The sequence below is a fragment of the Salvelinus fontinalis genome, chromosome 1 (genome assembly GCF_029448725.1).
Source record: "Salvelinus fontinalis isolate EN_2023a chromosome 1, ASM2944872v1, whole genome shotgun sequence".
In the NCBI taxonomy this organism is placed as follows: domain Eukaryota; kingdom Metazoa; phylum Chordata; class Actinopteri; order Salmoniformes; family Salmonidae; genus Salvelinus; species Salvelinus fontinalis.
Window position 1 is genome coordinate 912,088 of NC_074665.1, and position 16,825 is coordinate 928,912.

A 16,825-nucleotide genomic window follows, 5' to 3' on the forward strand; every position below is an offset into this window, starting at 1 on the left:
GACAGAAACACGATTTATCATAATAAAAATGTCCTACCTTGAGCTGTTCTTCCATCAGTATCTTGGGCAAAGGATCCTTTCTTGGGAGAAATCGTCTTTTGGTGGAAAGCTGTCCTCTTGCCATGTGGAAAAGTCAACTGCGTTCGGGATGAACTGAAAAGCGTGCCCAACTTTTCACATCGTTGCAAAAATAAATGTCCCAAAATCGCACTAAACGGATATAAATTGCTATAAAACGCTTTAAATTAACTACCTTATGATGTTTTTAACTCCTATAACGAGTGAAAAGATGACCGGAGAAATATAACAGGCTAAACTAACGCTTGGAACAGGTGCGCGCCGGTGTCCACTTTGCTCATGACGCAGCTCCCAAAGAATGACTAGCTTCAGGGTTTTTTCATTTGTAGGGCCTGTGAACGTGCAATCGACCCCGTTGGAATCGTCATCACGTAAAGGCATCCAGGGGAAGACGTAAGAAGTGTCCGTATAGTCATAGCAACGACAGTGCCCTTTTAAATGACTTCAGAACAGTGGCCAACATTTCTCAAATCTGACTCCATGTCAGGGAAATTGCTGTAGAATGGGCTCTGTTCCACTTAGAGACAAAATTTCAACTCCTATAGAAACTATAGACTGTTTTCTATCCAATAATAATAATAATATGCATATTGTACGATCAAGGATTTTGTGGGAAGCCGTTTAAAAAATTAGCCACATTAGCATAAGTAGTCTAAACAGCGCCCCCATCCCCAACAGGTTTAAAGATCTGAAGATCTTTTATATCAATAGCAGTCAATTATTAATCGTCACCTCGATCGGTCTCATTCTGATTGTCGTAAGTACTTGGTTATCTTCACGAACTCTAGCTAATAAGTTGAATCAGCCATACACAAATTGGCTTAATTATTTATTCACTAAATACCTAAATAATCACACAGAATGACATATATATATATATATATACACAGGATAGATCCCACATCGATTACTAATCATGTCATGAAAAGCCCCTAGTGGGCTAACCCGATATGACGGCTGGTTACACAAGGGAAGGGGGTTGGGTTTGAATGAAAGAGCGGGAAGACTGAGGGACAAAGGGTCTCTATCGGACCTTGAGAAACTACCGTAAATACAGAATCTTCAGCATTCTAATAGCCTCCCATTCGGAAAAGGAAAATGCAAGATATATGCACTGCTCAAAAAAATAAAGGGAACACTTAAACAACACAATGTAACTCCAAGTCAATCACACTTCTGTGAAATCAAACTGTCCACTTAGGAAGCAACACTGATTGACAATAAATTTAACATGCTGTTGTGCAAATGGAATAGACAAAAGGTGGAAATTATAGGCAATAAGTAAGACACCCCCAAAAAAGGAATGGTTCTGCAGGTGGTGACCACACACCACTTCTCAGTTCCTATGCTTCCTGGCTGATGTTTTGGTCACTTTTGAATGCTGGCGGTGCTCTCACTCTAGTGGTAGCATGAGACGGAGTCTACAACCCACACAAGTGGCTCAGGTAGTGCAGCTCATCCAGGATGGCACATCAATGCGAGCTGTGGCAAGAAGGTTTGCTGTGTCTGTCAGCGTAGTGTCCAGAGCATGGAGGCGCTACCAGGAGACAGGCCAGTACATCAGGAGACGTGGAGGAGGCCGTAGGAGGGCAACAACCCAGCAGCAGGACCGCTACCTCCGCCTTTGTGCAAGGAGGTGCACTGCCAGAGCCCTGCAAAATGACCTCCAGCAGGCCACAAATGTGCATGTGTCAGCATATGGTCTCACAAGGGGTCTAAGGATCTCATCTCGGTACCTAATGGCAGTCAGGCTTCCTCTGGCGAGCACATGGAGGGCTGTGCAGCCCCACAAAGAAATGCCACCCCACACCATGACTGACCCACCGCCAAACCGGTCATGCTGGAGGATGTTGCAGGCAGCAGAACGTTCTCCACGGCGTCTCCAGACTCTGTCACGTCTGTCACATGTGCTCATGTGCTCAGTGTGAACCTGCTTTCATCTGTGAAGAGCACAGGGCGCCAGTGGCGAATTTGCCAATATTGGTGTTCTCTGGCAAATGCCAAACGTCCTGCACGGTGTTGGGCTGTAAGCACAACCCCCACCTGTGGACGTCGGGCCCTCATACCACCCTCATGGAGTCTGTTTCTGACCGTTTGAGCAGACACATGCACATTTGTGGCCTGCTGGAGGTCACACCGGTCTCGAACGCCGATCTCCTGAGTGATAGTATAGCGCTCTACACACTGAGCCAAGCACACTCATGTGAGTATAGTGGCAACGAGGTGGCCTTGACCTTTCAATTTCCCTCCAGTTCAATTAACAATGCCACGCCTGTACCCACACCTGGCTATAATTAGGACCCATGATTAGGGTTCGGTTTTTTGGCAGACACAAACATACACGGAGGAAGGCAGGCAGGAGAGAGAAGCTATGAACAGCAAACAACGACATGACTGTGGACTTTGTACCAAGACGCATATCGCGCGGCTCGACAAACATTTTAAGACTGTCCATGGACTTAAGAATAAGACGTTATCATGGAAGCACGCTTTGCAATCTTGCCGGGTTTCGACTGATATAGAGCAGCCCTACTCAAGCCAGTGTATGCAGCCTAACAACAACATTGAACAGCGGCTGGAGCCCGGTGACGACTCTGGGTTTATGCAGTCTGTTGAAAGCGATTGTTCCCCGGAGAAGCAACTGAGTGGCGAGAGTGAGCAGTCGGCGGTGCAGTCAACCAGTCATATCGGTGGTGAACAACGCCCGGAACAGAGGGAGCAAGCCTGCGTCGTGTCGACATCCACCGAGATCGACAGTGATGAAGACGCCGGTGTGTCGCCAATGATTCAAGGTTGGAATACTGTAATTTTTAAAGACTATGCGACCTTTACTAATGGTATCAACCCTTCGGTTAAACGCATTGATAATAGTCGCACCAGTCTGTCCCGAGTCCGGGAATTCCTCTGCATTATGTCCGAGGGCAAACTCGACGAAGGACTGTGTTTTCTGGACAACTACATGCGTGTGTATGACTGGTATGGGAAGATTGAAGGCCGTGGTTTGGCACCATCCACGTTAAAAATGTACCGATCCGATGTTCGAAGTTTCCTGAAATATCTTATTGAGTTCCGGCCGCAAAATCTGCAAGCTGAAGTCAGTATGATTCAAAAAATGTTGCTATGCTTTGCAAAGATGGACAGGAGTTCTAGGCAGAGTCAGGCAACGCACAAGGCACAATTTCGCAGACGCTGCAGGGACGAGGTGCTCAGCGCTGCGGATTTAAACCGATTTGTTGAGTTAAGTAATCAATCTATTCCTGATGTTCTCAGTAGGCTGGAAGTCCGAGCCACCGCCTCTGACAGACGTATATTTGCGGCTCTCATGTCCAGCCGGTTGGCCATATTTAATGGCACTCGACGATCCCCAGTCACCATGTTCAGTGAGAGTGATTTTACAGAAGTATCCTTGGAAAGTGGGGGTTATCAGATGTGCGTTGCAAGCCACAAAACTAACTCCAGCTTCGGGGAGTGCAGAATTGTTCTATCTCAGGAGGAATACACTTGGCTTAAACAATTCCATGAGATCCGGCCTTATCTGAGTGGAATTACCCCAGATACAACACTCTTCTTTTTCACATCCTGCGGGAAACCATATTTTAATCTCTGTGCATTTGTGGGAAAGATATTTGCAGAGTTCGGCATTGGAAGTAAAGTGACATTTGGTACAATTCGACGAAGCATTGCTACATTGAACTTTAATCATGGGTTGGTTACAGACCTGGGAACTGTGGCTGACCATATGTGTCACTCTCTGGAAACACAGTCACGTTACTACCGTTACCATAATTTGCCTCGTAACGCAAGCCAAGCTCGGATATTAATTGAGAGACAAATCAATCCATGAAGAACTCTAAATAAATACAATATTTTTGAAATTAATCCTTTTCTTTGTGTGTCATTTAAAACCATTATAAAAATATGCACCTGGTAACCCAAAAATAATACCAGGCGCACGGAACCCCAAAAATAATACCAGGCGCACGGTGGATTAGTCCAGACATTTTTTAAAAGCTCCATAAATCCCTCAGGCCGGCCCCCACTGACTTGTGCCCGCAGTATGGTGCTTCCATGTTGGGCATGTAGGTATGTAGCCCATCTAAATTAATTTAAAACCATTATAAATATATGCACCTGGTAACCCAAAAATAATACCAGGCGCACGGAACCCAAAAATAATACCAGGCGCACGGTGGATGAGTACAGACATTTATTTTAAAAGCTCCATAAATCCCTCAGGCCGGCCCCCACTGACTTGTGCCCGCAGTATGGTGCCCCTATAGCGGGCATGTAGGTATGTAGCCCATCTAAAATAATTTAAATTCGTTTTGAACATATGCAGCTGGTAACCCAAAAGAGGGCACTTAGCCGTTTTTCGGGACAGTTCAACATAGAAAGTTTTCAGACCTTTTTTTAAAAGCTCCATAAATCCCTCAGGCCGGCCCCCACTGACTTGGGCCCGCAGTATGGTGCCCCTATAGCGGGCATGGGTGTATGTAGCCCATCTAAAAGCAATTAAAACCATTAAAAAAATATGCACCTGGTAACCCAAAAATAATACCAGGCGCACGGAACCCAAAAATAATACCAGGCGCACGGTGGATGAGTACAGACATGTTTTAAAAGCTCCATAAATCCCTCAGGCCGGCCCCCACTGACTTGGGTCCGTAGTATGGTTCTTCCATATAGGGTATTGAGGTATGTAGCCTATCTAAAAGCATTTAAAACCATTATAAAAATATGCACCTGGTAACCCAAAAATAATACCAGGTGCACGGAGGTGGCACTCTGTCACTTTTTCGACCAATTCCCGAAATATTCAAATAATAATTAAAAATAATTCCCGATGGGCTAGAGGTCCCACATTTTGGCTCATACCCTCTCTCGAGATGGGCAACAGTTATCCAGTGTAAAAAAAAAATACGGAACCATAGGAATCTATTGTACTGGCAATTGCAACTCTTTTCCCAAAACATTAAAACACGATTTTCTATTAAAATGTTTTATTGAAAAACGGTTATAATTAGATGAAAATGTTCATCTATGTGTACCCTTTCGTGCAAAAAAAACTCAACCAGATTGGAGTTGTGCTTTTTGAGTTATTAACGGTTTAATATATTGAGTGTCCATAAACTTTTGTCCAAAATTCAGAGCACAATGACATCTATCGATTGACACGCACTTTTTCGATAATTCCGCCTGTCCGGCGATGACACACTCCCTGGTGTGTGGACCAGACAGGTACCAGCGCGATATCAGAAACCTGGCTTTTGACAACAAGAGTTCCATGTCCTAGAGAGATCGGGGTTGGCAAACTGCTCAGTCCGATTATAAAACGTTACACGGACATGTTTGAGGGATGTGAGCCCCTCGGAACCATGGTCCATTGGACCTTTTACCGCCGGCGACCGATTTAGGGTGCTTCCCAACCCTTCAGTGCCCGATTTAGGGTGTTTTTCCAACCCTTCGTCGCCCGATTTGTCCTAACTTTTGTTCTAAGTGTCCCAGCTTGGTTGTGGGCGGATATTGAGCTCTGTCCTGGACAGGTGCTCTATCCCAGCTATCACCTTGTGGGTTTGGTTCACGTTGGGTCTCCATGGTTCTCCTCTGTTGTCAAGCGAGTTAAAGTTCTTCTGACCGATTTGCATTCGATTTCCACCTGGGAGGGCACCTGTCGGCCGGCAACTGAGCTGGTGTTCAGACGGTGTGTTCCTCCCGCCCCATGTGGATTTGCCTTTATCGGGGGAGCCCCTTTCGTATACGGTTCACCCCGTATTTCGATATGCTTCAGCCGCGCACCGTCCGAGCGAGATCCAGCCGACCCGTCTGACCTAGTGGCCCTACATTGGTGTTCCGGTGCGGGGAGTGACCCACCCAGGCAGTGATGCATGAGGTGCCGTTCATCCCGCAACGCACCGGCGCCAGAGACACAATTTCTCAAACCCTGTCTTCACAAATATCTTCCCATATACTGACCCCAGTGGTCTGGTTATGGTTGTGGTTACCCGCGGTTCAGTTGATGGCCTTCCGAATTAGCCCTCCGGCTAGACAAGCGACCTCTCGAGCGGTGCCCCGGCACCTGTGGCACTTCCGGCCATGGGCAGTTCAGGGCGTCCCGCTGGGCGCACGGTGGATTGCACCAGGGCCTCCTCCCTAACGGGATAGGACTGGTTCCTGGTCGTTCTTTGCTTAGTGCGCCCAGGTACAAGATCTAAGTTGTGAGTGGCTACCTGGTTGATCCTGCCAGTAGCATATGCTTGTCTCAAAGATTAAGCCATGCAAGTCTAAGTACACACGGCCGGTACAGTGAAACTGCGAATGGCTCATTAAATCAGTTATGGTTCCTTTGATCGCTCCAACGTTACTTGGATAACTGTGGCAATTCTAGAGCTAATACCTGCAAACGAGCGCTGACCTCCGGGGATGCGTGCATTTATCAGACCCAAAACCCATGCGGGCCAACCTCGGTTGCCTCGGCCGCTTTGGTGACTCTAGATAACCTCGAGCCGATCGCGCGCCCTTTGTGGCGGTGACGTCTCATTCGAATGTCTGCCCTATCAACTTTCGATGGTACTTTCTGCGCCTCCCATGGTGACCACGTGTAACGGGGAATCAGGGTTCGATTCCGGAGAGGGAGCCTGAGAAACGGCTACCACATCCAAGGAAGGCAGCAGGCGCGCAAATTACCCACTCCCGACTCGGGTAGGTAGTGACGAAAAATAACAATACAGGACTCTTTCGAGGCCCTGTAATTGGAATGAGTACACTTTAAATCCTTTAACGAGGATCCATTGGAGGGCAAGTCTGGTGCCAGCAGCCGCGATAATTCCAGCTCCAATTGCGTATCTTAAAGTTGCTGCAGTTAACTTCTTGGGGATAGGGGGCAGAGTTTTCACATATGGAAAAATAGCGTGCACAATTTCAACTTCGTTCTACTCACCCCAGAATATAAGATATGCATATCATTAGTATATTTGGATAGAAAACACTCTGAAGTTTCTTAAAGTGTTGGAATCATATCTGTAAGTATAACAGAACTTATATAGCAGTCAAAACCCTGAGGACCAACCTTTTTTTTTAAGTCATTGTGTGTTCAATGGGTTCTCATGGGCAAACCAGAATTCTAATCACTATCCACACAGTTTCTACTGCTTCCACTGGATGTCGCCATTGTATGGAAAAAGGTTAAGGTTTTTCATTAGAGAACTGAGAAAGATATTGACCCGGAAGTGGAGTGACGTCTTGTATTTATGTTTTTAGAGTTTAGCAAGACTTGAAAAGTACCGTGAGTTTGTTGATATCCTGTATTGAAAACAGATTGACCCGTCTTCAATTTGATCGATTATTAACGTTTACAAATACCTACAGTTGTATAACAAAAGTACTTTGAAATGTTTTGGCAAGTTGAGGTAATTTTTTTAGATATTTTGTCGTGACTTTGTGCAAATTGGACGATGCTTTTTCTGGTACAACGGCGCCAAATAAATGGACAATTTGGATATATATGGACGGAATTAATCGAACAAAAGGACCATTTGTGTTGTTTATGGGTCATATTGGAGTGCCAACAAAAGAATCTCGTCAAAGGTAATGCATGTTTTATATTTTATTTCTGCGTTTTGAGTAGCTCCAGCATGGTTTAAATAGACTACACTCTCTTGTTTACATTGGGCTATCATCAGATAATAGCATCTTATGCTTTCGCCGAAAAGCCTTTTTGAAATCTGACATGTTGGCTGGATTCACAACGAGTGTAGCTTTAATTTGGTATCTTATATGTGTGGTTTAATTTTATATAATTTTTTTGAATCTGGCGCTCTACATTTTACAGGCTGTTGGGACGCAAGCGTCCAGCGATCCCAGAGAGGTTAAAAAGCTCATAGTTGGATCTCGGGATCGAGCTGGCGGTCCGCCGCAAGGCGAGCTACCGCCTGTCCCAGCCCCTGCCTCTTGGCGCCCCCTCGATGCTCTTAACTGATTGTCCCGGGGGGTCCGAAGCGTTTATTTTGAAAAAATTAGAGTGTTCAAAGCACGCCCGGTCGCCTGAATTATATTATGACAGACCAGCTAGATCTACTGTCTCTAATATATTATGACAGACCAGGTATATCTACTGTCTCTATTATATTATGACAGACCAGCTAGATCTAATGTCCCTATTATATTACGATCTAATGTCTCTATTATATTATGACAGACCAGCTAGATCTAAAGTCTCTATTATAGTATGACAGATCAGCTAGATCTACTGTCTCGATTATGTTATGACAAACCAGCTACATCTTCTGTCTCTATTATATTATGACAGACCAGCTAGATCTACTTTCTCTATTATATTATGACAGACCAGCTAGATCTACTGTCTCTATTATATTATGACAGACCAACTAGATCCAATGTCTCTATTATATTATGACAGACCAGCTAGATCTACTGTCTCTATAATATTATGACAGACCAGCTAGATATACTGTCTCTATTATATTATGACAATTCAGCTAGATATACTGTCTCTATTATATTATGACAGACCAGCTAGATCTTTTGTCTCTATTATATTATGGCAGACCAGCTAGATCTTCAGTATGTATTATATTATGAAAGACCAGCTAGATCTACTTTCTCTATTATATTATGACAGGCCAGCTAGATCTACTGTCTCTATTATATTATGACAGACCAGCTAGATCTACTGTCTCTATTATATTATGACAATTCAGCTAGATATACTGTCTCTATTATATTATGACAGACCAGCTAGATCTTTTGTCTCTATTATATTATGGCAGACCAGCTAGATCTTCAGTATGTATTATATTATGAAAGACCAGCTAGATCTACTTTCTCTATTATATTATGACAGACCAGCTAGATCTACTGTCTCTATTATATTATGACAGACCAGCTAGATCTACTGTCTCTATTATATTATGACAGACAAGCTAGATTGAATGTCTCTATTATATTATGACAGACCAGCTAGATCTACTGTCTCTAATATATTATGACAGACCAGCTAGATCTAATGTCTCAATTACATTATGACAGACCAGCTAGATCTAATGTCTCTATTATATTATGCCAGACCAGCTAGATTTAATGTCTCTATTATAGTATGACAGATCAGCTATATCTACTGTCTCTATTATAGTATGACAGACCAGGTAGATCTACTGTCTATTATATTATGACAGACCAGCTTGATCTAATGACTCTATTATATTATGACAGACCAGCTTGATCTAATGTCTCTGTTATATTATGACATACCAGCTAGATCTTCTGTCTCTATTATATTATGACAGACCAGCTAGATCTTCAGTATCGATTATATTATGACAGACCAGCTAGATCTTCAGTATCGATTATATTATGACAGACCAGCTAAATCTAGTGTCTCTATTATATTATGACAGACCAGCTAAATCTAGTGTCTGTTTTTTATTATGACAGACCAGCTAGATCTAGTTGCTCTTTTATATTATGACAGACCAGCTAGATCTACTGTCTCTATTATATAATGACAGACCAGATCGATCTACTGTCTCTATTATATTATGACAGACCAGCTAGATCTAATGTCTCTATTATATTATGACAGACCAGCTAGATCTAATGTCTCTATTATATTATGACAGACCAGCTAGATCTACTGTCTCGATTATGTTATGACAAACCAGCTAAATCTACTCTCTCGATTATATTATGACAGACCAGGTAGATCTACTGTCTATTATATTATGACAGACCAGCTTGATCTAATGACTCTATTATATTATGACAGACCAGCTAGATCTAATGTCTCTATTATATTATGACAGACCAGCTAGATCTACTGTCTCGATTATATTATGACAGACCAGCTAGATCTACTGTCTCTATTATATTATGACAGACCAGCTAGATCTTCTGTCTCTATTATGTTATGACAATTCAGCTAGATCTACTGTCTCTATTATATTATGACAGACCAGGTAGATCTACTGTCTCTATTATATTATGACAGACCAGCTAAATCTAATGTCTCTATTATATTATGACAGACCAGATAGATCTACTGTCTCTATTATATTATGACAGACCAGGTAGATCTACTGTCTCAATTATATTATGACAGACCAGCTAGATCTAATGTCTCTATTATATTATGACAGACCAGCTAGATGTACTGTCTCGATTATGTCATGACAAACCAGCTAGATCTAATGTCTCTATTATATTATGACAGACCACCTAGATCTAATGTCTCTATTATATTATGACAGACCAGATAGATCTAATGTCTCTATTATAGTATGACAGTTCAGCTACATCTACTGTCTCTATTATATTATGACAGACCAGCTAGATCTACAGTATGCATTATATTATGACAGACCAGCTAGATCTAATGTCTCTAATATATTATGACAGACCAGCTAGATCTAATGTCTGTTTTTTATTATGACAGACCAGCTAGATCTACTGTCTCGATTATATTATGACAGACCAGGTAGATCTACTGTCTATTATATTATGACAGACCAGCTTGATCTAAGGACTCTATTATATTATGAAAGACCAGCTAGATCTAGTGTCTGTTTTTTATTATGACAGACCAGCTAGATCTAGTGTCTGTTTTTTATTATGACAGACCAGCTAGATCTAGTTTCTCTTTTATATTATGACAGACCAGCTAGATCTAATGTCTCTATTAGATTATGACAGACCAGCTAGATCTAGTGTTTCTATTATATTATGACAGACCAGCTAGATCTAGTGTCTGTTTTTTATTATGACAGACCAGCTAGATCTAGTTTCTCTTTTATATTATGACAGACCAGCTAGATATACTGTCTCTATTATATAATGACAGACCAGATCGATCTTCTGTCTCTATTATATTATGACAGACCAGCTAGATCAAATGTCTCTGTTATATTATGACAGACCAGCTAGATCTAGTGTCTCGATTATGTTATGACAAACCAGCTAGATCTAATGTCTCTATTATATTATGACAGATCACCTAGATCTACTGTCTCTATTATATTATGACAGACCAGATAGATCTAATGTCTCTATTATAGTATGACAGATCATCTACATCTACTGTTTCTATTATATTATGACAGGCCAGCTAGATATACAGTATGTATTATATTAAGACAGACAACCTAGATCTACAGTCTCTATTATATTATTGACAGACCAGCTAGATCTACTGTCTCGATTATGTTATGACAGACCAGCTAGATCTACTGTCTCTATTATATTATTGACAGACCAGCTAGATCTAATGTCTCTATTATATTATGACATACCAGCTAGATCTACTGTCTCAATAATGTAATGACAAACCAGCTAGATCTACTGTCTTGATAATGTTATGAAAAACCAGCTAGATCTTCAGTATCGATTATATTAAGACAGACCAGCTAGATCTAGTGTCTCTATTATATTATGACAGACCAGCTAGATCTAATTGTCTCTGCTATATTATGACAAACCAGCTAAATCTCCTGTCTCTATTATATTATGACAGACCAGCTAGATCTACTGTCTCTATTATATTATGACAGTTCAGCTAGATCTACTCTCTCTATTATATTATGACAGACCACTTAGATCTACTGTCTCTATTATATTATGACAGACCAGCTAGATCTACTGTCTCTATTATATTATGACAGACCAGCTAGATCTTCTGTCTCTATTATGTTATGACAATTCAGCTAGATCTACTGTCTCTATTATATTATGACAGACCAGGTAGATCTACTGTCTCTATTATATTATGACAGACCAGCTAAATCTAATGTCTCTATTATATTATGACAGACCAGATAGATCTACTGTCTCTATTATATTATGACAGACCAGGTAGATCTACTGTCTCAATTATATTATGACAGACCAGCTAGATCTAATGTCTCTATTATATTATGACAGACCAGCTAGATGTACTGTCTCGATTATGTCATGACAAACCAGCTAGATCTAATGTCTCTATTATATTATGACAGACCACCTAGATCTAATGTCTCTATTATATTATGACAGACCAGATAGATCTAATGTCTCTATTATAGTATGACAGTTCAGCTACATCTACTGTCTCTATTATATTATGACAGACCAGCTAGATCTACAGTATGCATTATATTATGACAGACCAGCTAGATCTAATGTCTCTAATATATTATGACAGACCAGCTAGATCTAATGTCTCTATTATATTATGACAGACCAGCTAGATCTACTGTCTCGATAATGTAATGACAAACCAGCTAGATCTACTGTCTCTATTATATTATGACAGACCAGCTAAATCTAATGTCTCTATTATATTATGACAGACCAGATAGATCTACTGTCTCTATTATATTATGACAGACCAGGTAGATCTACTGTCTCAATTATATTATGAAAAACCAGCTAAATCTCCTGTCTCTATTATATTATGAAAGACCAGGTTGATATACTTTCTCTATTATATTATGACAGGCCAGCTAGATCTACTGTCTCTATTATATTATGACAGACCAGCTAGATCTACTGTCTCTATTATATTATGACAGACAAGCTAGATCGAATGTCTCTATTATATTATGACAGACCAGCTAGATCTACTGTCTCTAATATATTATGACAGACCAGCTAGATCTAATGTCTCTATTACATTATGACAGACCAGCTAGATCTAATGTCTCTATTATATTATGCCAGACCAGCTAGTTTTAATGTCTCTATTATAGTATGACAGATCAGCTATATCTACTGTCTCGATTATAGTATGACAGACCAGGTAGATCTGCTGTCTATTATATTATGACAGACCAGCTTGATCTAAGGACTCTATTATATTATGAAAGACCAGCTAGATCTAGTGTCTGTTTTTTATTATGACAGACCAGCTAGATCTAGTGTCTGTTTTTTATTATGACAGACCAGCTAGATCTAGTTTCTCTTTTATATTATGACAGACCAGCTAGATCTAATGTCTCTATTAGATTATGACAGACCAGCTAGATCTAGTGTTTCTATTATATTATGACAGACCAGCTAGATCTAGTGTCTGTTTTTTATTATGACAGACCAGCTAGATCTAGTTTCTCTTTTATATTATGACAGACCAGCTAGATATACTGTCTCTATTATATAATGACAGACCAGATCGATCTTCTGTCTCTATTATATTATGACAGACCAGCTAGATCAAATGTCTCTGTTATATTATGACAGACCAGCTAGATCTAGTGTCTCGATTATGTTATGACAAACCAGCTAGATCTAATGTCTCTATTATATTATGACAGACCACCTAGATCTACTGTCTCTATTATATTATGACAGACCAGATAGATCTAATGTCTCTATTATAGTATGACAGATCATCTACATCTACTGTTTCTATTATATTATGACAGGCCAGCTAGATATACAGTATGTATTATATTAAGACAGACAACCTAGATCTACAGTCTCTATTATATTATTGACAGACCAGCTAGATCTACTGTCTCGATTATGTTATGACAGACCAGCTAGATCTACTGTCTCTATTATATTATTGACAGACCAGCTAGATCTAATGTCTCTATTATATTATGACATACCAGCTAGATCTACTGTCTCAATAATGTAATGACAAACCAGCTAGATCTACTGTCTTGATAATGTTATGAAAAACCAGCTAGATCTTCAGTATCGATTATATTAAGACAGACCAGCTAGATCTAGTGTCTCTATTTTATTATGACAGACCAGGTAGATCTACTGTCTCTATTATATTATGACAGACCAGCTAGATCTAATTGTCTCTGCTATATTATGACAAACCAGCTAAATCTCCTGTCTCTATTATATTATGACAGACCAGCTAGATCTACTGTCTCTATTATATTATGACAGTTCAGCTAGATCTACTCTCTCTATTATATTATGACAGACCACTTAGATCTACTGTCTCTATTATATTATGACAGACCAGCTAGATCTACTGTCTCTATTATATTATGACAGACCAGCTAGATCTTCTGTCTCTATTATGTTATGACAATTCAGCTAGATCTACTGTCTCTATTATATTATGACAGACCAGGTAGATCTACTGTCTCTATTATATTATGACAGACCAGCTAAATCTAATGTCTCTATTATATTATGACAGACCAGATAGATCTACTGTCTCTATTATATTATGACAGACCAGGTAGATCTACTGTCTCAATTATATTATGACAGACCAGCTAGATCTAATGTCTCTATTATATTATGACAGACCAGCTAGATGTACTGTCTCGATTATGTCATGACAAACCAGCTAGATCTAATGTCTCTATTATATTATGACAGACCACCTAGATCTAATGTCTCTATTATATTATGACAGACCAGATAGATCTAATGTCTCTATTATAGTATGACAGTTCAGCTACATCTACTGTCTCTATTATATTATGACAGACCAGCTAGATCTACAGTATGCATTATATTATGACAGACCAGCTAGATCTAATGTCTCTAATATATTATGACAGACCAGCTAGATCTAATGTCTCTATTATATTATGACAGACCAGCTAGATCTACTGTCTCGATAATGTAATGACAAACCAAGTAGATCTACTGTCTCTATTATATTATGCCAATTCAGCTAGATCTACTGTCTAGATTATGTTATGAGATACCAAATAGATCTAATGTCTCTATTATAGTATGACAGATCATCTACATCTACTGTCTCTATTATATTATGACAGACCAGCTAGATCTACAGTATGTATTATATTATGACAGACAACCTAGATCTACTGTCTCTATTATATTATTGACAGACCAGCTAGATCTAATGTCTCTATTATATTATGACATACCAGCTAGATCTACTGTCTCAATAATGTAATGACAAACCAGCTAGATCTACTGTCTTGATAATGTTATGACAAACCAGCTAGATCTACTGTCTCTATTATATTATGACAGACCAGGTAGATCTACTGTCTCTATTATATTATGACAGACCAGGTAGATCTACTGTCTCTATTATATTATGACAGACCAGCTAGATCTAATTGTCTCTGCTATATTATGAAAAACCAGCTAAATCTCCTGTCTCTATTATATTATGAAAGACCAGGTTGATCTACTTTCTCTATTATATTATGACAGGCCAGCTAGATCTACTGTCTCTATTATATTATGACAGACCAGCTAGATCTACTGTCTCTATTATATTATGACAGACAAGCTAGATCGAATGTCTCTATTATATTATGACAGACCAGCTAGATCTACTGTCTCTAATATATTATGACAGACCAGCTAGATCTAATGTCTCTATTACATTATGACAGACCAGCTAGATCTAATGTCTCTATTATATTATGCCAGACCAGCTAGATTTAATGTCTCTATTATAGTATGACAGATCAGCTATATCTACTGTCTCGATTATAGTATGACAGACCAGGTAGATCTACTGTCTATTATATTATGACAGACCAGCTTGATCTAATGACTCTATTATATTATGACACACCAGCTAGATCTACTGTCTCTATTATACTATGACAGACCAGCTAGATCTACTCTCTCGATTATGTTATGACAAACCAGCTAGATCTAATGTCTCTATTATATTATGACATACCAGCTAGATCTTCTGTCTCTATTATATTATGACAGACCAGCTAGATCTTCAGTATCGATTATATTATGACAGACCAGCTAGATCTTCAGTATCGATTATATTATGACAGACCAGCTAAATCTAGTGTCTCTATTATATTATGACAGACCAGCTAGATCTAGTGTCTGTTTTTTATTATGACAGACCAGCTAGATCTAGTTTCTCTTTTATATTATGACAGACCAGCTAGATCTACTGTCTCTATTATATAATGACAGACCAGATCGATCTACTGTCTCTATTATATTATGACAGACCAGCTAGATCTACTGTCTCTATTATATTATGACAGACCAGCTAGATCTAATTGTCTCTGTTATATTATGAAAAACCAGCTAAATCTCCTGTCTCTATTATATTATGAAAGACCAGCTAGATCTACTTTCTCTATTATATTATGACAGGCCAGCTAGATCTACTGTCTCTATTATATTATGACAGACCAGCTAGATCTACTGTCTCTAATATATTATGACAGACCAGCTAGATCTAATGTCTCTATTACATTATGACAGACCAGCTAGATCTAATGTCTCTATTATATTATGCCAGACCAGCTAGATTTAATGTCTCTATTATAATATGACAGATCAGCTATATCTACTGTCTCGATTATAGTATGACAGACCAGGTAGATCTACTGTCTATTATAGTATGACAGACCAGCTTGATCTAATGACTCTATTATATTATGACAGACCAGCTAGATCTACTGTCTCTATTATACTATGACAGACCAGCTAGATCTACTGTCTCGATTATGTTATGACAAACCAGCTAGATCTAATGTCTCTATTATGTTATGACATACCAGCTAGATCTTCTGTCTCTATTATATTATGACAGACCAGCTAGATCTTCAGTATCGATTATATTATGACAGACCAGCTAGATCTTCAGTATCGATTATGTTATGACAGACCAGCTAAATCTAGTGTCTCTATTATATTATGACAGACCAGCTAGATCTAGTGTCTGTTTTTTATTATGACAGACCAGCTAGATCTAGTTTCTCTTTTATATTATGACAGACCAGCTAGATCTACTGTCTCTATTATATAATGACAGACCAGATCG